The 24,771-nt window shown below is 42.9% G+C and overlaps 1 long non-coding RNA gene across 1 annotated transcript in view; it reads left to right on the forward strand.

Moving 5' to 3' along the window:
• Positions 1–24,771, forward strand: part of LOC105091678 (uncharacterized) — an 86,706-nt gene that overhangs the window by 8,832 nt on the left and 53,103 nt on the right. The window contains exons 2-7 of the long non-coding RNA XR_010377958.1: positions 13,770–13,928; positions 15,174–15,298; positions 15,704–15,868; positions 16,410–16,523; positions 16,608–16,805; positions 22,573–22,645. This is a non-coding gene — a long non-coding RNA (uncharacterized LOC105091678). The remainder of the gene's footprint in view (positions 1–13,769; positions 13,929–15,173; positions 15,299–15,703; positions 15,869–16,409; positions 16,524–16,607; positions 16,806–22,572; positions 22,646–24,771) is intronic.

Raw genomic sequence — 24,771 nt, forward strand, 5'->3', positions numbered from 1 at the left:
CTGATTTTATCCATTTTTTAAGGTTCCTCTTTCCCTCCTTTCTTCAGGCTATGGCACTTTTCTGTAACCTTTCCATTCCTGTGTACAGTAGCTTAAAATTGCAGTGATTGAGCATAACCCACTTGTTTGTATAAATTATTGAAATCCATTTGCACCTTGTAAGAATGGACTTTAAAGCACTGCTGGGCATGTGTGCTGAAAGTACATGGATTGCTCAAATATAGGGAAATGGCCTGATGAACATGGTTATGGGAGAGGAAAGGGGGAAAAAGCTGATCAGATTTGAAATGTATCTGTTGTAATTAACATGTTAGAACAAACAAAAATTGTTATTTTTCTTTTCCTTTGGTCAATGCATATTAGAATTTGAACTGCCTGGGGATTCTTTATCAGAACTATTTAATTGAAATAATTATTTAAGGGAGGTTTTATCTAAAGCCTATAAACAGGGAATTGTGTATAAGAATACTTATACACTTAATTGAAATAATTCCTTAAGGGAGGTTTTATCTAAAACCTATAAACAGGGAATTGTGTATAAGAATACTGAATGAAATATGAAATTTAACAAGAATGATGGTCATGTCCCAGATGGCTGTCACTTATTAAACCCTGGTTTACCTGTCTTTCTATGATGACATTTCATTTGGAAGGATGTTTGTGTCACAGCTGACTGTTCACATCTGGTGCTGACTGCTGTTCTCAGCCATCACAAAATGCTGAATGTGTGTAGCTGGAGCTTCCTGCTGTTACCTGGAGATAGTGGGAAAGCTCGGTTATGTATATCGTTTCCTAAAGTATGTTCAAACAAAAAAAAGAAACCATTACCACTATTTTTTTTTAAAGACTGCTAAGATTTGATTGGGATTACATTAAATCTATAGGTCAATTTGGGGAAAATTGGCATTTTAAGAACATCAGATCATCCACTGTTTGAATATGGTGTAACATTCCATTTAGTTGGGTTTTTATAGTTTTTCTCAGCAATGTTGTATAGTTTTTGGTATACAAGACTTGCATGTGCATTGTTAAATTTATCATTAAGTATTTGTTTTTGATGTAAATGCTATTATTTGTTCCATCTCAGTTTCCAACTGTTCATTGCTAGAATAAAAAAATACAAGTATTTGTACACATTAACCTTCCATACTGCAGTCTTGCTAAGCCTATTAGTTTGAGTTGCTTATTGGTAAGTTCATTAGGATAGTCTATGTAGACCATAGTGTCATCTGTAAATTGAGTTTCACTTCCTCCTCTCCAATCCACATAATTTTTATCTCATTTTCTTGACCTATCGCAATCAATTGTTGACCAGAAGAGGTTCCAGCAAACATCTCTGCCTCATTCCTTATGTTAAGTAGAATGCATTTTCTTCCTTAATTAAAACATAATTTAAAATGATATTAGCTATATTTTATTTATAGTTGCTCTTATCAGTTTGAGGATGTTTCTCATGTTCCTAGGTTGCTGAGAACTTTTATCAGGAATGTGTGCTGAGTTTTGTCAAGTGCATTTTCTGCATCTATTGAGATAATCATATGATTTTTCTTTTTAAGCTGTTAATACAGTGAGTCATATTTATTGATTTTCAAATGATGCTCCAACTTTGTAATCCTCAGATAAATCTTGTTGATCACAGGGGATTATTCTTTTAAAGTTATTTTGGATTTTGTTTCCTAGGATTTTGTTAATGATTTTTGGATCTATGTTTGTAAGGAATATTGGTTTATATTTTTTTGTAGTATTGTTTTCCAGTTTGGGTTTTGGGTTACTGCTAACCTCATGGAATAAATTGGGAAATATTCCCACCTCATAATTTCTGAAAGAGTTTGCATAATCAATGAAATAGCAAACAAAAATACTCTAGAAAAAAGTCAGTGAAGCCCAAAACCAGTTCTTCAGAATGATTAATAAAGTTGATAATACCTAAGAAATTTAATCAAGAAAAAAGAGAAGAAACAAATAAAATCATGAATAAAGGGAACATATCTATAGATCCTATGGACATTAAAAGAATAACATAGGAATAATCTGAACAAGTTAATAAGCTTGATAACTTATATTAAATGAACTGAATGAAGGAATGTTTTTTAAAACATGTAACTTTCCTTCCTTTTGCTTACTTTTAAGTTCATTTGCTCTTGGGTTCCATGTTTCTTAAGGTGAAAACTTAGATCATTGACTTGAGATCTGTCTTTTTACTAACATGAGCACTTCATATTATAAATTTCCTACCAGGCACTATAATTGCATCCCACACATTTTGATATGATGTGTTTTAATTTTCATTGCTTAAAATATTCCTATTTATTTTATTTTTGATCCATTGATTGTTTAGAAGCATGTTGTTTAATTTCCAAATATTTAAAAGTTTTCAAAATCTCTTTCTGTTGTCATTGTCTAGTTTCATTCTGTATTGGTCTGAGAACATAATTTATATTATTTTAGTCCTTTTGAATATACAGAGATTAGCATCATGTCTCAGAATCGTGTTCACTATGATTAATTAACATGTGACCTTGAAAACAAAGTATATTCTATAAATAACTTATCCTTGATGACTCTTATGTCTGCAGAGTCTTTCAGGAAGTGAGGGTGTTGAGCTCTGCTTGTGATCTGTTTCTCCTTTCCGTTCCCTCAGGGTTTAGCTCATGTGTTTTGGGGCAGTGATATTAGGTGTCTGCTCACTTAGGATTATTCTTTTTGAAAGGTTGCCTTTATCATTATGAAACACACCTGTTTTTCTAGGGTAATAGTCTTTGTTCTGATGTGCACTTTTTTCTGATACTCATATAGCTATTCTGTCTTTCTTCTGATGAGTGGTTTTACAGTATACAATTTTTAAAATTTTGGGGGGGGGAGGTAATTAGGGTTATTTATTTATTTGTTTGTTTATTTGTTTATTTTAGTGGAGGAACTGGGGATTGAACTCAGGGCATCGTGCATGCTAAGCACACACTCGACCACTAAGCTATACCCTCCCCCTATAATATACATTTTTTAACACTATCATGTATTCCATTTATCTTTTTATAGGCTCTGCCTCCCCTTTCCCTTAAAACATTGCTGAGAGCATTTTTTTAATAGACTTATTTTTTAGAGCAGTTTCAGGTTCACAGCAGAATTGAGCAGAAAATACAGAGTTCGCACATAGCCCTCCCCACCCACACATATATACTCCCCTACCCTCAGCATCCCTCATCAGCGTGGCATATTTGGTACAATCGATGAACCAACATGGGCACATTATTAGCAACCAAAGTCCATAGTTTACATTAGGATTCACTCTTGATGTTGTACATTCTATGGGTTTTGACAAATGCATAATGACATGTAGCCACCACTATAGCATCATACAGAATAATTTCATTGCCCTAAAAGTCCTTTTTGCTCCATCTATTCCTCCCTCCCTCCCTCTCCCCAAGCCCCTGGAAACCATGATCTTTTTGTTTCTGTAGCTGTGCCTTTTCCAGAATGTCATTTGGTTGGAATCATAGTTTGTAGCCTTTTCAGACTGGCTTCTTTCATTCAGTAATATGTCCTTTAAGTTTCTTCTATGTCTTTCATGGCTTGATAGGTAATTTTTTTCACTGCACATATTTTTTTTAAATTTACATGTATATACTATTCATTATTTCTAAGAATGTTTAGAGTTTTAGCTTTTTAAACTTATGTAGTTATCAAAAGATTAAAGCCAACCACAAAATAAGAACTAATTCACAAAGATACATACACCTTGCTATTAACAGCAACATTATTCATAATTGCCAGGACTTGGAAGCATCCTAAGAGCACATCAATAGTTGAACAGATAATGAAGACGCAGCACACATACATGTAATGGAATACAACTCACCCATAAGAAAGAAGGATATTTTGCCATTTGTGGCCCTTCATCCATTTTTTTTTTCACTTCAAAAACCAGAATTTTATAACCAGCAGAAACATCTGATTACATCAAAATGACAAAATACCTAGAAATATAATTAACCAAGGAGGTTACCTATACGCCAAAAACCGAAATGACACAAAGAAATGGAAAAATTTCTTGTGCTCTTGAATTGGAAGAATCAGCACTATCAAAATGGCCACACTACCCAAAGCAATCCACAGATCCAGCACAACCCCTGTCAAAATACCCACGACAATTCCAAAATTTATAAGGAACCACAAAAGACCCCAAACAGCCAAAGCAATTTTTTGTCTATTCTATTCCCTACAGGCTGTTGGGTGGGGCTAGGTCTTAGGGCTAACGATTCAATCAAGATGTCAGCCTCCAGGAAAGCTCATGTAGATGAACACTCCCAGAATGTCCACCACCAGCTTTTATGTCCCCTGAGTGAGCCGCATCTAGCCCCCATGTCCCCAGGAGACCCTCGAAATCCAGCAGGCAGGTCTGGCCCAGGTTCCTATGAAATCACTGCCTCTGCCCTTGGACCTGGTGCACGTGAGTTTCTGTGCACACTTCTCAAGCAAATGGAGTCTCCATTTCCCCTTGTCCCATAAGGCTCCCAGAGCCAAGCCCCACTGGACTTCAAAACCAGATGTCCTGGGGTCTCCTTCTCTTCCCAATGCTGGGACCTGAGCTGGGGAGCATGACATGGGACTTAGAGCCCTCACTCTTGTGGGAGGGCTCTTCTGTGACTTAATAAATCTTCAGTTTGTGGGTCACCAGGGGGTATGGATCCCCATTATATCATGAGCACACCCCTCCTACCGTCCTGCTATGGTTCCCTCTTTATGTTTCCAGTTCCAGATCTTTTTTGCTAGGTTCCAGTCTTTTTCTGATGTTTAGCATTCAGTTGTGGTTTCATTGTAGTCACAAGGAGAGGTAAGCTTATGGTCCTAACACTCTGCCATCTTGACCAGAACTCTCCCTAAATTCCATTTTCATTCCCTTATATAATGGGCTTTTGCCAGCAACATCATCAATTCATGTTGCTAAATAAGATAATTGGAGGAGAGAAATTCAAGCAATTGAGAAGCCAGATTAATAGATGAGCACATTGAAGCACTACACTGGAGACACTGTCATCTGTAGGTCTTCTTAAATGCCAATCATTCATCCTTTCCTCTTGGAGAAGAATCCTAGTACAGCTTTTCTGTGTAAATCTTCCCTGTGGTCTACTTAAATGCCAATCATTCATCCTTTCCTCTTGGAGAAGGATCCTAGTACAGCTTTTCTGTATAAATCTTCCCTGCTGATGATTTTAGTGATGACTCATTCCCAGTCATCACAAATAACTTCTTATGTGAAGGATTTAAAAAACAAAAAATAAGTCTCTACATTCCTAAATCAAAGCAAAAAATGGAATTCTACTTGGTAGGTTCAGATGGAGTCAGACGACATATCCTATATATTTCTGTTCTGATTTTGATAAAATAATTCACACTCTGCCTGTCAATGCATGAGTAGTCCATAAAATAACACCTTTTAGTGCTTCATGCAGGAGGGAGGCATTCAGTGCTTAAGGAGAAAGCCTGCTCTTCTGTTTAGTAGTCCAGTCAGGAAGTTATGTGTGTGTTTTAATCTTTACTTGGCATAAATAACCCTGCCACTTCCCATTCCGATTGCATCGCCTCTAATTCTGCTTCCTCCTCGAGAATTCCTTTTCTACTTGTTATTTACATCTTTCAAATATTTGCAGATCATTTTCAAATTCCTTTAGCCCAGCTATAAATATTATGTTGCTTTAATCTCCCCGCTATAAATCAGTCTTTCCTTCTCATTATTCAGTTGTTTTTTTTCCTGGATTTTTTCCAGTGTTGCTACACATGCCTGGCATTGAAGTGCCCCAGAACTAACACAATACTGCAGCTGCAGTCCCACCAGTGATAATATCGATTTCCAGTCTTAGTACAGGATGTCTCTTCATTTTGTATTTACTATTATATTTATAGATTTTATTTCTTTTGTTGACTATGCTATATCACTATTCTTTGTGAAATGTTTTAATTAATCTAAGTCTTTTATATGTTATCATTTCTAATAGCCATGGGTTAGTCACAATGACAGTGTCTAAAATCCATGATTTTATCTCACATTTGATTTGTGATTTTGTTTATTTTCCCTAGAAACTCTGTATTTTAAAGTTACACAAGCATCACCTTGTTACACTATTCATTCCCTCATTTAGGACAGTATGTAATGGTATTAAATAAAGGAGAACTGAGATCTAGTGACACTCTGGTAAACTCTGCAGTATTTATCATTACTCTGATGACCATATTTTATTCAATATTTAAACCAAGAGGAAATGTTTATATTCAGACAAGTTAGATTATGTGGAAGTAGTATTTAGTGAATTTTAAAATCCAAAATGTAGTTCTGAATGACCCAGCAGAATATGTGTCTCAGTGAAATGGAAAATTTCTAAACACTTTGAAAAATATTCCTTAGCTCCCAGTTGGTGCCGTGATGTGAAGTCCTCACTCAATTCCCAAAATACTCTCCATATTGTACTATTAATGTTCTGTATTAAGAAGTGCAACACTCCATTTGTGTTTCCATGTAGAAGCCTGAAAAGGAAGTTACTGCCTCCCTGTGTAAAACATGTCCTAATTAATTTTTGAGATAAAGTATGGTTGGAGGTACATCATGCACATGGTGATATTGAGAGTGTGCAAATAAATCATAAACACTGAACAGAATATACAAAGGCAGAGAAGCCTAAAAGAATATGCTGTGAGCACTTCAGTCTTGGCTGATGACAAGTTTTGGGTGATAGGAAAAAGTGGCTTCACCTGAAAGACAGGTGAATGGCTGCTATTTGTTTCTACCCCAAATCCATCACTTCCATTAACTTGTTTCAGGTACTCACTCCTCTAATGTGTGATTGAGGTGAAGGTGCTCCCATATTGAGCTGGAGATTGCTTCTGATTAGTCATGGCAAGTTTCAATCATCTCAATATATCCAAGAGAAATTGAACAAAATCCAGAATTCATGTTTGATAAGAGAAACTTTCAACAAGCTAGGAGAAAAGGGTTTCTTCAGCCTGATATAAGCATCTACCTCAACTCTATGGCTAGCATCTTAATTAAGATCAAATGACAATGTTTTCCCCTTAAAATCAGGAAAAAGACAAGTATATCCACTCTCACAACTTCTATTTAACATTGTGCTGGAGGTTTTAGTAAGTGTAATAAGATAGGAAAAAGGGTATCCAGATTGGAAAGCAAGAAGTAAAACTATCTTAATTTGCAGACTACAGGTTAATCTATGTAGAAAATCTGATGGATTTATAAAAATGTTAGTAGAACTGATGTATGAATATAGGAAGGTTGCAGGATGTAATGCCAATATAAAAAAAAATCATCTGAAATTTTACAAATCTGAAATTAAAATACAAATAACACGTATAATAATATTAAATATACAATAAGTCTTAAAGAAAATGTGTGAGACCTGCAAAGTGGGAACAAAAATATTGTTGATTGCTGTTAAGCAATTAAAGAAGGCTTAAATAAAAGGTGGATACCTTGGTCCTGTCTCAGGACTTTTAACATTATGATGAGGTCAAATATATCTAAAGTAAATGATAAATAAAATAACTATTAAAATCTCAGCAGGCTTTTTATAGAAATTGACAAGTGGTTTAATTCATTGAGAAATTCCAAGGACCTAGAATTGCCACAATAACTTTCAAAAAATAAGGACAAAGTCAAAAGGCAAACCTGATTTCAAAAGTCACTATAAATCTATAAAATTATGATGGTGTGTTTTTACATCAACATAGACAAGTGAATCAATGAAAAAAGATTGGAAAGTCTAGAAATAGAGTGACACACATATGGACAACAATTTTTTTTTGTAAGTAGCTTTACTGAGATATAATTCACAAATTCACATGCCAGACAATTCACATAAAGTGTACAATTCAATGATATTTTGTATGTTTACATAGTTGTGAAACTATAACCACGATCAAATTTAAAACTTCTTTCATCACCTAAAAATGAAAGCTCATGCCCATTAGCTATCACTTTTGAAAGCCTCGGTCTTCCCAGATCCTAAGTAAATGCTAATCTACTTTATGGATTTGCCTATTCTTGTCATTTTATATGAAAGAAATAATGTGGGATCTTGTGTGGCTGGCTTCTTTCACTTAACATGTTTTCAAGGTCCATACAAGTTGTAGCGTGTATCAGGGCTTTGATATTTTTATGGACAAGTGATATTGTATTGTAGGGATGCACCACAATTGTATTTATCCATTCACCAGTTGATGAATGTTTGGGTTGATTAGACTTTTGGTTATTACAAATAATGCTGCTCTTAACATTCGTGTGTAAGTTCTCATAGCCTATTTATTTCCATTATTCTTGGGTAGTTACACCTAGTGATGAAATTGTTGGGTCAAATGTTGACACTATGTTTAAAATTTAAGTAACTTTTAGATTATTTTCCAATGGGGCTGTACCATTTTTCATTCCCACCAGCAGTCTGTGAGGGTTCTGATTTTACCACATCCACATCCTTGTCAATATTTGTTATTAGTTGACATATTGATTATCATCATTCTACTGGGTGTAACTGTGGTTTTGATTTGCATTCCCTTGATGACTAATGATATTGATGCATATCTCATGTGCTCAGTAGCCGTTTGTGTATGTTTTTGGAGAAATGTTCATACGTAAACTTTGCATGTTTTTAATCAAGTTATGTGTTTTTACAAGAGCTCTTTCATATGTTCTTACCAGTTATGTAATTTGAAAATACCTTATGCTACTCTTTGGGTTATCTTTCTACTTTTGGATAATGTTCTTTGATTCACAAAAGTTTCTAATTTTGATGAACTATAATTTATTTTTTCTGGTTTATTTTTTGTTTTCATATCTAATAATCCATTGTCAAATTCAAGGTCACAAATGCTTAGCTGTAGGTTTTCTTTTAAGAGTTTCATAGTTTGAGATTTTACATTTAGGTTTTTGATCCACTTTGAAGAAATTTTTGTATGTGGTATGAGGCAAGGTGTCAACTTCATTCTTTTGCATGTGAATATCCAGTTATCTCAGCACCACGTGTGGTAAAGATTATTCTGTCTCAATTAAGTGGTCTTGGTACTCTTATCAAAAATCAGTTGACCATACATGAATGGATTAATTTCTGTCTCATTGATCTATATATTTTCCAGATGCATGTACCACATTGCTTTAATTACTGCAACTTTGTAGTAACTTTTGAAATCAGGAAATTTACATCCTCCTAATTTGTTCTTCTTCTTCAAAATTGTTTTGGCTGGTTTTTTTTTTTTTTTTTTTCTTTTCTTTTGAGCTTCCAAGTTTTAAGACTACTATTTCAATTTCTGCAATGAAGGCAGCTCAGATTCTGATAGGGATTGTGCTGAATGTATATATTAAGATCAGTTCAGGTCATATTGCCATCTTGACAATTTTAAGTCTTCTGATCCATGAATACAGAATATCTTTCCATTTGTTTAGCTCTCTATTACAGTCTTTCATCAATGTTTGTATATTTCAGAGTTCAAATTTTGCACTTTTTTGTTAAAATTATTCCTAACTATTTTATTCTTTTGGATTCTATTATAAATGGTATTTATTTCTTGATGTCCTTTTTGAATTGTTATTGCTGTTTTAATAGAAACACAACTAAATTTTGTGTTTATGTTGTTATCTTGAACTCTGCTGAATTTTTTATCTCTAAACATTTGTGTTTGTGTGAATTATTTAGGTTTTTCTACATATAAAATTATGTCACCTGGAAATGGGGATATTTAACTTTATCTTTTACAACCCAATTTAGATGCTTCTTATTTCTTTTTCTTGTTTAGCTGCTCAAACGAGAACTTCCAGTACAGGATTGAATGGAAATATCCCATTGAGTATTCTTATTACCTTATTGATCTTAAGATATTCAGTGTTGCACAACTGACTAAGATATGAGCTGTGAGTTTTCATAAATGTACTTTATTGAGATATTTGAGACTTCGTTTATTTTTACTCAGTCTTTTTTTCTCCTGTTCTCCAGTTAGACAGTGGTAGAAATTGCATAGTCTTCAAGTTGTGTGGTGACTCTTTTTTCTGCCATTTCAGAGCTGCTTTGTCCAGCTAGTGAATTGTTCATTTTGGTCTTTGTACTTTCCACCCTCAAAACTTACTGCTTTTTTCATTAAATCATTGTTAATATACTTTCCTTGGTTATCATGCTTTCTCTGGTTTTCTCAAACCCTTTGAACACATTTATCACAGCTGCTGTGAAGGTGTTGTCCACCAGCCCCAGCCCCTGGCCCCTCAGAGTCAGTTTCTGTTCACTGACTGTCTTCCTGAGGACGGCTCACACTTTCCAGTGTTTTTGTGTAGCTCATAATTTTTTATTGAAAACTGGACATTTTAGATTGTGTTGAGTCATCTGGATTCTGACCTTTTTTTTTTTTTTTAATTTGTAAATGCTACAATTCTGGGACTGTTTTATAACATGCCTGGAATTAGTCTTTGAAATCTCCCTACCAATGGCACATAGCTACTGATGTCATGGCTTCACTTTTCTGTTTTCATTTTTGTTTTCTAGCCTGACCTCTAGGATTTGCTCCATATCTGCTTGGCGTAGCACCCAAGCCTGCTGAATTCTCCCTTCTGTGGATGGATCTCTGTAGGGGTGGGGCAGGGAGGGTGTGGAAGTCAGTGTTCTGGTAGTTTTCCTGTGTGTGTACCCCACTCTTCCCACTTTCCTGAGTTCATGTGCCCTGGGTGCCCTGGGCCACCACGATGTCCTCACTGAGCCCTTCTCTGCTTCCTGGCTTCCAGGATCTTCCTGTTAGATCTCTGGCTACTTCTTAGGTCTGGACCCGCCTAGTCCCACCACTCCTCGGGCCAGCAGAGAGGCAGGCTCTCCCATGTGTTCTCCGTCGCCCTCGGCGCCCTCTGACTCCCAGGTTCTCTGCCAGGCGCTGCCCCTGCTCTGCACCAGCGAGCGCCCCTGGAGGCAGGGCCCATCCTGGTCGGGCTGTGCTCCAGCTCGTGTAGACCAGCCCCAGGCGGGAACACCCCAGGCTTCCCCATCCCTGCCCGAATGCAGCAGTTTTTTCTCAGTTTGTTGTTTGCCCTTAATTGATTTGAAGAGTCCTGGAATCACTGTTTCTTAAAATTTGAATGGTTTTATAGTTTTGTGGGGAGAGGATTTGCCAACTTCTTCCCTCCACCATAGCCCAGATCTGGCCCTTCATTGATGCTTTTGTAGCCTAACTTGTCCCACAGAAGACTCTAGACCTGATGCTAAGTGCTTGAGGGGTGTGATCTCACACAGCTCTGTAAGTGGAGGGGGCAGGACGTAAAGTTTGGTCTTGCAGCTGGGGCTGCAGCATGAGAATTTGCCCAGAAGTGAGACCACCAGACCAGCTGGCCCAGTGAGAGTGTCTTCTGGTGTGCTCACCACGGGGAGTCTTCTGTGGGGGGCAGCGCGGGGGGAGCGGGAGTCAATCTTAAGTTCTTATTTTTTGAGGTTAGTTCTTCCTGACTTTCTGCTCTTCATTAGCTGTCAGGCATCATTTTAGTCTCAGTGCTTCTGTGTGGTATGTCATGCCTTTGGGCCTTGCCCGTGGTGTGCCAGTTGGGAGCGGTCACTTTGTGTTTCCTACTCATTCGTCCTGCAGGTGCAGAAGGACTCAGGGTGGAGTCTGACCGGCAGGGCTCAACAGAGCAGTGCCATGACCCTCACAGTCATGGGCGGTGTCAGCGGGGTTGTCTCCGTGTGGTCAGGTGGGAGGGAGGTTGAGATGCTTCTGTAGAAGGGAACAGTGAACATTACTGAACAGAGTGTTAGCCACTTCATTCTCACGTGAGACTTCAGGAAGGGACAATACATGAATATCCACAAAATATAGTAGATTTTATCTGCCAATACTTTCAGTAAGATCATTGTCCAAGTGATGTTTGTACCTCACTCATCACTGATGGGTGGGACTCCTGGATGATCGGTGTGAGAGCAGGTCCTTGTTGCGGGCACAGGCCATCCAGGAGGCTGGCCTTACCCAGACAGTGGAGATGGTGCTGGAAAGAGTGTGATATGGCCAGGCTCGTGCTACAGAGCTTCATAAGGGGATCTGTTTTTTAATTGATGCTGTGAGGCTTGGGCTTCAGATGGAGTGTGTGCTCTGTGCCTGGGGAGGACAGAGCGCTGGAGCAGACGGGAGCGGTCACCTGTGGGCCTCTCCTTGCTCTGCTGACGGGCTCCCCAAGGCTGAGCAGGGGTGAGTCACTCTATACCAAGGCTTATTAAATGCTCTCACTGGGCTTTTTAGAATCATCAGTGCAGCTATTTGTATGTGAGTGTGATCCCTTCAGACTTTTTTGTGCCCTTCATCTGGATCAAGTATCTGCTAATGTTTCCTGGCATATCTGCTCCCCTCTGCCTCTGTAGCAGAGGCAGCCACAGCCTGAATAAATGAAGGGCCTGGCTGTGTCCCAAAGAAATTTTCCTCACAAGACGTTACGTCAGATGAATTGGTGTGGTCACAGATGAGCATGGATTTTTTTCTGGCATTTCGACAAATGTGGATATGGTTTTAGTTGTGTTGTGAGATGTGGCCCGGTGTCTCTGCTTCCAGCCGGATCCCTTCTGAGCCACTCCCAGCCCGCTGCCTGGTGGCCCTTCTAAGTAGAATCCTGGTTGGGATTGTGTACTGCAGCCCTGTCTGTCTGCTGCCCATGGAACCCAGGCTCCAGGCTCTGGCTGGGCTGCTCCGTCCTCCGGAAGGTGGCCCTTCCATGCTGAGTTGCCCCTGTGCCCAGGCCTTTGCATACTTGCACCCTCTTTGGGGAAGGCTGGGGCTTTCTCTTCCATTGCCTGGGAACCACCATCATGTCACACCCTCCCCAGGAAACCTCCCTGCAGCCCCTGACCTGGGTGTGGGCAGAGGCTGGCTCTGCGGGCCCCTCACACAGTATCGTGGGTGCACATGAGCACCTCCCATGGGGCGTTGCCTGCCTGCCCCCTGCTTCCCCACTGCTTGGTGCAGCGTGTGTTGAGGGCACGGGGTGAACACACATAAGAAGTGGGCTCGAGGAGCCGGCTGTGCTCCAGACAGGATGCAGACGACTCTGCTTTGTGTCTAAAGAAGTTGATGTTGATCTGATGATGGGTGAACCCAACACCAGTGTTCTTTGCTCCACCAGGCTGGGAGTGGTCCAACTGGGCCAGCGAGCTGTACATCCCGGGGGATGCATTAAAGTGGAAGTTCATCAGTGATGGGTCCGTGAATGGGTGGGGCTGGCATTTCATCATCTACCCCATCACACTGGCCATGGGTAAGGAGGGGCCTGGCCTCCAGCCACCAGAGCTTGCTGACCTCGCAGAGTGGACATGCATGGCATTTCCACTGAGTGCCTTGTGGGCCGCCTTCTCCCGTTGCGTGGGGAGCCAGCGCTGCCCAGGGCCCCACCACGGCGAGGGTTAGAGCTGCAGTGAGTCACCTCTGCTGTCCAGCTGCCAGGGTGTCAGCCCCTCTCCCCACCCAGTGTTCCCCTGCTCTTGCTGGTTGCCATTCTTAAGCCATTGGACTTTAAAATGTCAGTGTACATAATGTACCTATGTGACCTAGCCAGTGACAGTCCCCTGGACCCCTCTCTGACCATGGGTCCACCCCTTGTTGGTTGGACTGAGTGAGTCTCCTTATCAGGGAGACTTCACCTGGTCCAGCGGGGGGACGTTTATTGTGTTCTTTCTTTTTGTGTGTGTGTGTATATTTTTATTGATGTGTAGTTTATAAAGTTGTGTCAATTTTTGGTGTACAGCATAATGCTCTTTCTTTAGGACCTAAAGACCTCCTTTTCGATCACTGCATCCTCTCCTGTCCATCAGTGGACTTGGTGACATGTCTCTTGGACTTTTGACTCAACCTTGCCTCAAACAGAAGCACCATCCCCCGCCTGGCAGCATCTCTGGTGGCCTGCGCACAGCTGAGCACCTCAGGTAACAGCACATGTGTTTCCAGGTCTGTCCTGCTCTGTGGGAACTGTGGTCGTCCTCCGACCCTCTCTGTCGCTCATTTCAGCTGCCAGTCACAGAATGTGGGCCCTTCAAAGAGTGAGGGAGCAGCTTACAACCCAATTTGGGCAGTTAACATGAACAGGCTGCTTGGATACTACGATGGGAAACGAGAGAGCTTTGGTGTGAAACATTACGTTGCAGTTTCCAGACAGCTGGCCCTTCGGGACTAAAATGTTGGCTTTAATACTTTAAACTCCTAAATTGTTACCAAGTCCAAGCTCACTCTGCTCGCAGCACGACAGGCCAGTAAATCAGGAGATGAGGTGTGGGGGCAAGGAATAGTGACTTTACTCGGAAAGCTGGCAGACGGAGAGGATGGCAGACTGATAACTTGGAGAACCATCCTGCTCCAGTCAGAATATAAGCTCTTTTTCTACAAAAAAAAACAAGGGAGGAGATGTGGTTGGTTGTTGCAAACTTCTTGCTGCAGGAATTCTTTGTTCTTGCAGCTGTCCACCTGGTCAGGTCATGGTGTCCCTGTAAACCTCCAAGAAAACAAAGGTTATTTTCTATTCTGCAACTTGTTAACTTTGTAGGAGTGCAAAAGTGTTAATATCCTTAATGGTCAGAGCCCTGAGAATAGGCTCTCCTGTAGATTTTAGGCTAAAGGCAACATTGTTTCACAAAAGGTGCAGAGCTGGCAAGGCTAAGCCTAGAAAGCAGGGCACAGGGTTAAAGCTAAAGGAACAGATCCAATAGAGTCAGACCTGTTCTTCTCTATTACAAAACCCCCGAGGAGAGTTAGGAAATTTCACACAAGAGTAAGACGGTCTTGGTGGCATCTAGGCTCCCTGTTGTTCCCCCTGTGCTGAGGGTGGGCTGGGCTTTGGTGGCTGTGAGAACAGGATTCTGTCTGTGGGACTTTCTGAGTCTGAATCAGCACATCCCCTTTGTTTGGCTGCATGAGGTCGTTATTGTTACAAGAATGCTTCATCCTCACCACCCGGGGGGCTGGGGGTTTGTCGGCCAGAAAGGAACCAATTCCCAGGAGTGGCTGTCCTGAAATTGAGACCAGACATTCTAAGGTGGATTTTCATGCTGGTCCTTTTATTTTAGTGTTCATCACGTCCTTTTAGATTTTTTTCCTATTTGAAAATACAGATCACATGTTTAACAAATAACCCTAACTTTGCTGTACAATTATGGTTATGATCTTGTTCCCTTCAGAGTTTAACAGGCAGCACTCCCGCCGCACTGGTGGAAGGCCTTCCAGAGGCTCTGCAGAGGCAGTTTGAGTGTGAAGACTCTGCTGTGCGAGGGGCGAGCAGCTGCTGCATGGCCCGCTGTTCCAGGTGACACATGACTTGTTTTGAAGCCATGGGAGAGCCACACACAGGCTGTCAAGGGCCGAGTGTCTAACATCAGGCATCCCTGGGGACGATGAGCTGCCACTGGAGTTTAGCATGAGGACCTCCCGGAGTGACCGAGTGGTCTGAGGAGCAGTGGACTTTCAGATGCCCTGATGGAGGCAGCAGGGGTGGTAGCAGTTGTTGGTGCCGAGGTCCTGCAGTCCGATGCACCCCTAGGAGCTGGGTGGGAACAGTCCCCATCCGTGGTGATTCTCAAACCCTTGCTGGGCGCGCGGCAGTCAGCCTGGAGCAGGAGTTCTGAGGGGGGGACCCTCAGAGCCTGTGCTGGGGCTGTCTTTGGTGAATGTTGGTCGTGTCACTCAGTGGCCCTGTGTTGTTAATTTTCAGTGATCACTGGTGCTGGCAGCTCTTGCTTGTGACCTGGAACTAGACGCTCTCCCTTGCTGCACGGAGATGCACAGGCGGGCCTGGTTCCGAAGGTACCACCTGGCCACCCGTGTCACTGTGGCCCTGGACCAGAGAGCACCTCTGCCCTGCCTGTTTCTCAGCGAGGTACTTCACATTGCTTGGGAGTGACTTTTGGAATGCAAAATGTTTTCTTTATTCAGCCATAGTGTAAAAAGATACCAGTATTAAGAGACACAGTGACATTCCTCTTGCCAGGAAATAGCAGAAAGAATAAAAAGCATGTTGGTGAAAATGAGTAAAGTGACACTGCAAATTTCAGTTTTAAGTTTATTTTTAGTAAAGTAAACTAAAGATATAATGATACTGCCTAGACATTTTATTTTGTTTTATTTTTATTTATTACTTTTTCCCCTTATTGGAGGCAGTGGGGATTGAACCCAGGATCTTGTGTGGGCCAAGCACATGCTGTACTGCTGAGCTATACTCCCCACCCCCTGCCTAGACATTTTAAAATATCTTCAGTGGGATGTAATCAGATTGGGTTTGCTTACTAACTGTAAAAACCACAGTGTTGGCATTTCCTCATATTCTCAGGTGGGGATTCCTCCTGTCTTCTTCCCTTAATATTATTTGTTTTATTCTTGAGAAATGAGTGTTTGATTTGTAATCTCTTAATATTGTCTAGGTGGCTAAGAAAATTCCTGAGTTAATGGCAGACAGCGAAAACATGGATGTCCTCCATGAGAGGCTCGGCGTTTTTAAAAGAGCAAGTTGAGCAGCTTGTGCAGTGGACAAACAGGTGAGTATGTCAGAAACAGGAAATAACGCTGTCTGTGAGAGGACCGTGTTTCACATGCAGTTGTTCATTTCGTGTTCCTTACAGGTGACCGGATGACGGGACTCTTTCTGCTGGAGGCAGTGGGACAATTTATGGTTGGGGCCGTAACCATAGGGGTCAGCGCGGGGGCATCGAAGGCGCCAAAGTGAAAGCCCCCGCTCCGTGTAGAGCCCTCGCGGCTCTCAGCCCCGTGCAGCTCATCAGGGAGAGCAGACGCTCTTCGCAGGGGCAGCTGCCGGGAAGGTAAGGCTGCGTGTTCTGGGCCCTCCTGACAGTGGACTGAGAGGCACCCGTGGCCAGTGTGTGTCTGGTTCACAGGATGTGCGTGTGTTCTGTGCTGAAACATGGTCCCAAGATTAACAGTACTGAGCGGTGTCCTGGAAGCAGTTATCGTTCCAAAGTATTTCTGTATGATCTTTAGGGTGTTCTTTGGCCACAGTTTTTTAGTTTGAAATGCAGCACACACACAGAAGTGTATTATAATTGTCTGCATACTGATAATGTGTCAGATGTTCGTGTTCCTTTTTGTTGCTGTCACTGTGCTGTCTGTGAGGAAAGCAGTGCTCCTGGTGTGTGGAGATGGTTGATGTTTACATACTGACTTTATGTCTAGTGACCTTAATATACTCTTTTCTTTCTTAGTGTCTGAGAATATTTTTTGTCTTCTTTATAAAGGCATGATCTGTAAGTGAATTTTGTTCCTTCCTTTCTGGTTCACCTGTCTTTTTTTCACCTTTCTCCTTCTGTGTGGGAGAAGGGAGCTCATTGTGCGGGGTGGGAGTTGCCGTCCAGTGGTGAACAGGGGTGGGGTAGTGGGTCTGTTCTCGGCTCGATCCAGGCTGCGAAGGAAGTGCTGTGGCTGAGCCCTCCACACGCTTACTGGGGGGCTTGGTAGACACTTTTATCAAAGTAAGAAGTTCTCTTCTTTTTCTACTTCTGAATGGATATTGACTTTTGTCAAATGCTCTTCCTATGTTTAAAAAATATTCTTGCAGATGCCTTAATGGAGTGAGTTAGATTGTTTTTCTTATGTCAAACAGTCTTGCCTTCTTTGGAGACACTCAGCTTGGTCAGGATATGTTCTATCGTTTTTTCTTTGTGTTTGGGATCTTGGGGAGATGGAGATCGTGTGTGCAGTCATCATCGTGTTCCTGTCTTACGTACTCTGTGTCTGGTTTTGGCACTATGTCAGTTATCCATCTAACTTAGAACAACTAAAACAACATTCATGGATCGTCTCAGTTTCTCTGGGGGCCTCCAGCCCAGAATCTCTCATCAGCCTGCATTTGCTGCAAGGCTGTCCTGGGGAAGCCTCAGCTCCCCTGGGCCCCTAGCTGAGGCTGCCCTCCGTTCTCCACCATCTTATGTGGCAGCTGGCCCCGTGAGAGTGAGCACAGGCAGGGTGAGGAAGTGTGCAACCAGGACACAGGTCACAGTCTTGTGTGAGCTCATTCAGAAGTGACACCCCATCCCCATTGCTGTATTCTGTCTCTTAGAGTCACTAGGTCGGCCCACGTGTGGGGAGAAGGGGTTACGTGGGGGCAGGAACCCCTGGCTGCAGGGACCCTGGGAACAGTGTCAGAGGCTGCCTGACAGAAGCATCAGGGTCGTGCTAACCTCATGACAAGGGTTGAAGTGGAGCCCTCTTTTTAAGTTTTCAGGACAATTCTTTTAATTGTCTCCTGGTTACTTTAAAATTGAGAGTATTTAAAATTGAGAGTGAATTAGTACTTCTGCCATCCTCCCGAGTAAAGGCTGGTCCTCTGTCGCCCTGTTTCAGCACTTGCCTCTGCCCCCGGTGACAGGCAGGGTTGTTAGTATTGTTGCTTTATGTAGACCGTGTGTTTTCTGGGTTTACCCAGATGTCACACACGTCTTTGCTCACCTTTATTTCTCAGGTCTCAGACCTTGTATCTGCAGTCATTTTCCTTCTACATTAAGCATGTATTTTCATTTTCCTTAGTGAGGGTCTGTTGTCAGTTAATTTTCTGATTGTTTTGTTTGTTTTTTTTAAAAAAAAATCTTTATTTTGTCCTTTTTCTAGGCACAGGTTGCAAACATTTTCCGAAAAGAGCAGGCAGTATTTTTGGCTGTGGGTGTCCAGTCATCTGGTCTCTGTTGCAGCTGTGAAGGCAGCCTGTGGGGAGCTTGCAAAGGACGGGGTGTGGCTGTGTGCTGATAAGACTGTTTACAAAGACAGGAAGTTTTCTGGCTAAGCCCTTCTCTCCCCGTGCCTCCATGAGATACAGGATGCCCTGGTTCAGATCCCTTAGAAGGAAATCGTGGGGCAAGCTTCAGGTGCCTAAGGAACAAGGTACAGGGTAGGCTTTCCCCATGACCCTCCCTGTGCCACCAGCTCAGACCTACTAACCCTGACACACAGGTTTCAGAGTGGCTTGTCTCCCTTCTACAAAGCACCACCCTGCCTGCTGCTGTCCTTTCTCCACACCCAGGGCAATTCCCCTGAGTCGTGTTGATCCACCTTCCAGGAGCCCTCCTCCCCTTGCGATCTCTGGTTTCCACCATCTCCCCAGGCTCCCCAGGGGAGATGTCCTTGGGGGTCCAGGGCTCTCTCCTTCCTCCACTTTAGTCCACCTGTGTGCCCACAGTGAAGAGTCACATGTGAACCCCAAGGATCTGAGGGATGGCAGAGCCATTGAGAACGTATCCCCAGCATTCAGGCTTACCTCTTCGTAAAGCCATTCCCACAGGCGTGGGCACGGACCAGCGCTGCCTGGTAGCCTCAATGAGAGAAATCCAGACGAGGACCCAGAGAGTGAGTTAACTGCTCCAGCAGATGCTCAGAATTCAAGCAAAGGCAGGTGAAGTTTGCAACAGTAGAATGTGAGGCTCAGGATATTCTGTATCTGGGGGAGGGGCAGGTGGGCCTGGGTGGGTGTGGGGAGACCTTCCATGCAGGGCTCTGTCAGGAAGGCAAGAACCAGAAGTTCCTTCCACATGGCAGAGTGGCAGTACAACTGGTGTGTGGCTCTCTAAACAATCCACTTTATTTTATCCATTTTGTTTAATTGAAGTACAGTCACATTACAATGTTGTGTCATTTTCTGGTGTACAGCACAATGCTTCAGTCATCCATGAATATATATATATTTGTATTTGCATTCTTTTTCACCATAACCTGCTACAAGATACCGAATATACTTCCCTGTGCTATACAGTGTAATCTTGTTTATCTATTTTATATGTATCACTCAGTATTTTCAAATCTCGGACTCGCAATTTGTCCCTTCCCACCGCCTTCTGCCCTGGTAACCCTAAGTTTATTTACTATGTCTGTGAGTCTGTGTTTGATTTGTAAATAAGTTCAGTTTTCTTTTTCTTTTTTTTTTTTTTTAAGATACCACATATGAGTGGTAGTGTATGGTATTTTTGTTTCTCTTTCTGGGTTACTTTACTTAGAATGACATTCTCCAGGGCCATCCATGTTGCTGCAAATGGCATTATTGTATTCTTTCTTAGGGCTGAGTAGTGTTCCATTTTGTAAATATACCACAACTTCTTTATGCAGTCATCTGTCGATGGACATTTAGTTTGTTTCCATATTTTGGCTCTTGTAAATAGAGCTGCTGTGACCACTGGGGTGCAGGTATGTTTTCGAATTAGAGTTCCCTCTGGACATATGCCCAGGAGTGGGTTTGCTGGACCATATGGTAAATCTTTCTTTAGCCTGTTGAGGAATCTCAGTACTGTTTTTGGTAATGGCTGCAGCAAACTACATTCCCACCAACAGTGTAGGAGAGTTCCCTTTTCTCCACAGCCTCTCCAGCATTGATAGTTTATGGAATTCTGAATGACAACCATTATGACTGGTGTCAGGGGATACCTCAGTGTAGTGTTGATTTGCGTTTCTCTGAGAATTAGTGATAGTGAGCATTTTTTCATGTGCCTATTGGCCATTTGTGTTTTTTCATTGGAGAGTTGCTTGTTTAGTTCTGCCCATTTTTGGATTGGGTTATTTTGTTTTTTTTCTTATTAAGTTGTGGGTGCTGTTTATATATTCTAGAAATTAATCCCTTGTTAGTCTCATCTTTTTGAAATATTTTCTTCCATTATCTAAGTTGTCATATTGTTTTGCTTATGGTTTCCTTTGCTGTGCAAAAGCTTGTGAGTTTAATTAGGTCCCTTTTGTTTATTTTTGCTTTTATTTCTGTTGCTTGGGTTGAGTCTCCTAGGAGGACATTGCTGAGATGTATGTCTGATACTATTTTGCCCAAGAGGTTTATAGTGTCTTGTTTTATGTTTAAGGCTTTTGGCAATTTATAAGTTGTTTTTTAGACTCATAGCATGAAGGTTTTACTTGATGTTCCCTTTATTTCATTTCTCTGTCCGTCAACCTAGTTTTGTGTCCCTCAACCCACTCTGTTTCCTTCCTGGCTCTTGACTGACTTGAACAGAAACTAGACTTTGAAAAAACTCTGAACTTAAGAGTCTGCTAGACCCTTGGGTATTTATGGCTCCATGAAACCAAGTGTTTGAAATTAAGATTGTGTGTTCCATTCTGTCTGCACAGCATTCGTAAGGAAGCAGTCCTTTTGCGCCAACCAATCTCCAACAGGACCAACCTTACTAATGATCATTTCTGCTGGAAAGCCCCAGTCCATCAAAAAATGATCATGTAGCCCATGTGTCTAAGAAGAGAAATGACTCATTTCTGTTTCTCAATATATTATATTGTTGCTAAGTATTTAACTTTGACTTTTTAAATGATTGTAATATAGTATTTGAACAAGTAGTACCTTTGCATGGTTCACAGTGATATTGTGTGAAGTGGAATATGCCGTCATGAGTCCTCCTCCCATCTCTTTTCCCCTGTCATCTGAATCCTCTTCCCCACAGGAAACCATTGTTGTTTGTTGCATTTAAACCTTTTTGGAGATGTGTTACGCAGCTAAATACTAATGGAATCTGTCTTCATGTGTGAAAATGCTTTTAGGTTTTTTTCCGGTTAAATCTAATATACTTTCCAATATATTGTTGTTGTTTTCATGTTTTGTGTGTATCGGAGGGTGATGGGTGTATATTGACGGATAGTTGGTGAGTGTGTGCATAAGGATTTTGTGTGTATTAAAGCATTGAGGGATTCTCTTTGTGTTACTTCTGGAATGAAATAGTTGAAGAACCTGGTGGAATTGCTTGTCTGTGTTTTCAATATTTGTGAGGTTGTCTTTCGTACATTTAGTAATGTGAGTTGTTTGTGACTGTGTGTGTTTAGGTTCATGGGGCTTATGGGGTGTGTATTCTGAGAGACGGGAGATGTTTAGTGTGTGTATTTGCAAACAGGCTGTGTGGTTTGTGTGGTGAGGAATTTTGAAATACATGTATTTTAGGACTTTGGGATTGTGTGTCAGTATTTTGGGGGGTGGTTCCTGAGTCAATTGTACACTCGGTGGGTTTTTAGGGCCTGTGTGTCTATAGAGTATTGTGCACATATGTGTAGTGTGCATGGGTTTATATTCAAGCACATTCAAGGTGGGTATGGATTTGTATAAGAAACAAGGCAGTAAGAGGTGGTTTCTGTGTCTGTTTGGGTTTCAGGTAGCAGTTGTATGGGTGTGTTTAGTGTATATTGTGTGTTCTGAAATATGTTCTGGCGATGTCTAGTGTAGTTTTGTTTGTTCATCTGGAGTGAGAGTTCAGGGTTTTAGTCAGGGTGCACTTGGATTTTGTGCACATATTCATATGAAAGGGGATGGGGTGCCCTGGAACTGGCTTGTACTAGCTTGGGATAGTCAGTGGTGCATATCTCTTCCCAGCTCTGTGACGCTGAAATTAAGTCATGTTGAGAATAGCTACACCAGGTAAGCTGTGAAACTCCATAATGAAAGCTTTCCTACCCACCCCTGGACAGTATTTTATTAAGCATTCATTAGCATTTATCACTGGTGTGTGTGTGTGTGTGTGTGTGTGTGTGTGTGTTGGGAAGGAGGGTGGGGGCTTCTGGCTCACGGTTTGCTCTGCCAACACGCCCCCTTTTCTCACTCTGTCTCAGACTCTGCCATCAGCAGGTGGTGGAAAGAAGCCGCACCCCCGTTGCTGAACTGTTTGACAATGCCGATCATCAGGTAGGGGATGACATCCACCTGCAGAGTGTGGTTCTGTTTAGAAGTGGCTCCTGAGCAGGTCTTGTCATAGGTCATCAGTCAGCGGCCTCATCCGGTTAGTAAGCCCGCAGCTCCGGCCAGTAACTGGAGAGTAACTGGAGAGCGGAGCAGAGAGCTGGTGCGGGGAGGCCCAGGCGGTTCTGCTCCACTGTTCCCAGTTCATTTGGGGGCCGCAACTGCAGAGGGCATCACTGCCCCGTGTGGCGAGGGCAGAAGAAGGGCTGCTGGGGGCCACACTGAAGATGCGGGCCCAGGGATCGGGCATCCGTAGTCAGCGCCAGCTTCCGGGAAAGGAGGGGAAGGGCCAGGCTGCTGAGTCGGGTCGCTGACCAGTGTTAGCGTGAATGCTGGCTCAGAGCCTCCTGGTGTTCTCTCCGTCACTGCCTTTGGTGCCGCTCCCCTGCATGGGCTCACAACCCAGGTCCCCCAGCCTCACACCCCAGCCCTCAGACCTAAACCGGGGTTTAAAGCTTCGGTACCTGCTGTGGCCCTGGAGGGGCCATCTTCAGCTCAGGGACCGCCTTGGACATGTCTTGAATTTCCATCACGTTTACGTGCTCTGATTAAGCCAGGAGAGAAGAGGCCTCCAGAGGGAGCCATCCTATCTGTTTGGGCTGGGGGCCAGCAGCCTAAGAATAAGTTTCTAGGAGAGCTAGGACAGTGACCAGGACCCCTGCTGGCAGCTCTGGACATGGCGGTGGAGGAGGGCGATGGGAGGATCAGGTGCCAGCCCTGTCAGGCGCGTTCCACCCTGGATGGGGGGGTGCACAGGCACTCAGACCTGCAGATGTCAGTGCGTGTCCTGGAGAGAGGCCTCAATTCAAGGTCTGTCCAGATGTGCTTGCATTAGCGGGAGCTCCCAGGAGTGGCTTTTACATTCCCTGTGTAGGACATTTACGTACCACACTGTCTCCAAATGCCCATCCGGCCGACTGAACTGTTCTCGGAGGGAGCGTTCCGTGTTCGGTCCCCACGCTCCTGGCTCTGCCCTGACTCATTGGCCCTGGAATGCCCAACCCCCACCTCCAGGTTAGGACTCTCCCCCTGGCCTTACCTTTGACATTATAAGCAGTCCGCTTACAAAAGACAGTGAAAAGGAAAGGCTTAGGAAGAGTAAAAAATAGTCTACAGCTTATATTGAAGTGAAGAAAACAACTCATTTCAGGATTCAAATGCCAGTTTGAAGTAGCTCATAGGGAAATGTCACATCGGTGGGTTCTTTATGTGAGGACGGAGCAGGTGTGTCCTTCCATTGCCACTGTGGACTGTCTGTCCGTCTGTCTCTACGATGAGAGTCCTAGGATGTGCCATGTATGAGGGTCAGCCTCTGTGAGGAGCTGACCGCTGGGATCATGTGTCCTCCCAAGAGAGCAGGGACCAAGTGGTCTGGGAGGCCCGGCTTCAAGACACGGGGTGGTCAGGGGTACTGGGGTGCCCACTGTGGGGCTGTCACCTGCCCACAAGCGTCCTCAAACCCTGGAACAGGAGGGGCCCTGAGGGGCTCTGCAGCCTCCCAGGGTGGGGTTCAGAACGTGGATATCTGCCTTGGGGGTACAATTTTATGCCTCACCTGCGATTCCGTCCACATAGACCCGAAGTCTTCAATCCTGATGGTCTTGTTTATAGGGGGAACTTGAGTGGAGAAAGTGAGTTACTCTGTGTGCTTTTATGTTGGTGCAGCCTGGGCGTTAACAGTCTCGCAGTCTTAGTCTTAACCAGTCATGCCGTGTGCTGCCTGGGTACCAGGGTGGCTCCCAGAGGTAAGGGGCTCCACAGATATGAGATAGGCCTGTCTGTAGGAGATGTGGTTTATTTTTTGCAAATGGCATTCAGCATCTTGCAGAGCTGAGAGTGGGACAACTGTAGGGGTAGGTGACAGTGAAATGGGAGTTAATTACTTCTGCGTGTGTCAGAAGGCCAGGGAGGGTTTCTTTGGTGTCCTGGGTGCAGCCCTGCGAGGCTGTCACCTGAACAGCCTCCCATCATCACCCCCTAAGGGCATCCAGGGTCTCGTGGGTGCTGCTCCAACTAATGGTGAGTGGTCTGAGCTCTTAGTCTCTGAAGACCGGCCTGAGGGACTGAAAGAT

The sequence above is a fragment of the Camelus dromedarius genome, chromosome 26 (genome assembly GCF_036321535.1).
Source record: "Camelus dromedarius isolate mCamDro1 chromosome 26, mCamDro1.pat, whole genome shotgun sequence".
Taxonomy (NCBI): domain Eukaryota; kingdom Metazoa; phylum Chordata; class Mammalia; order Artiodactyla; family Camelidae; genus Camelus; species Camelus dromedarius.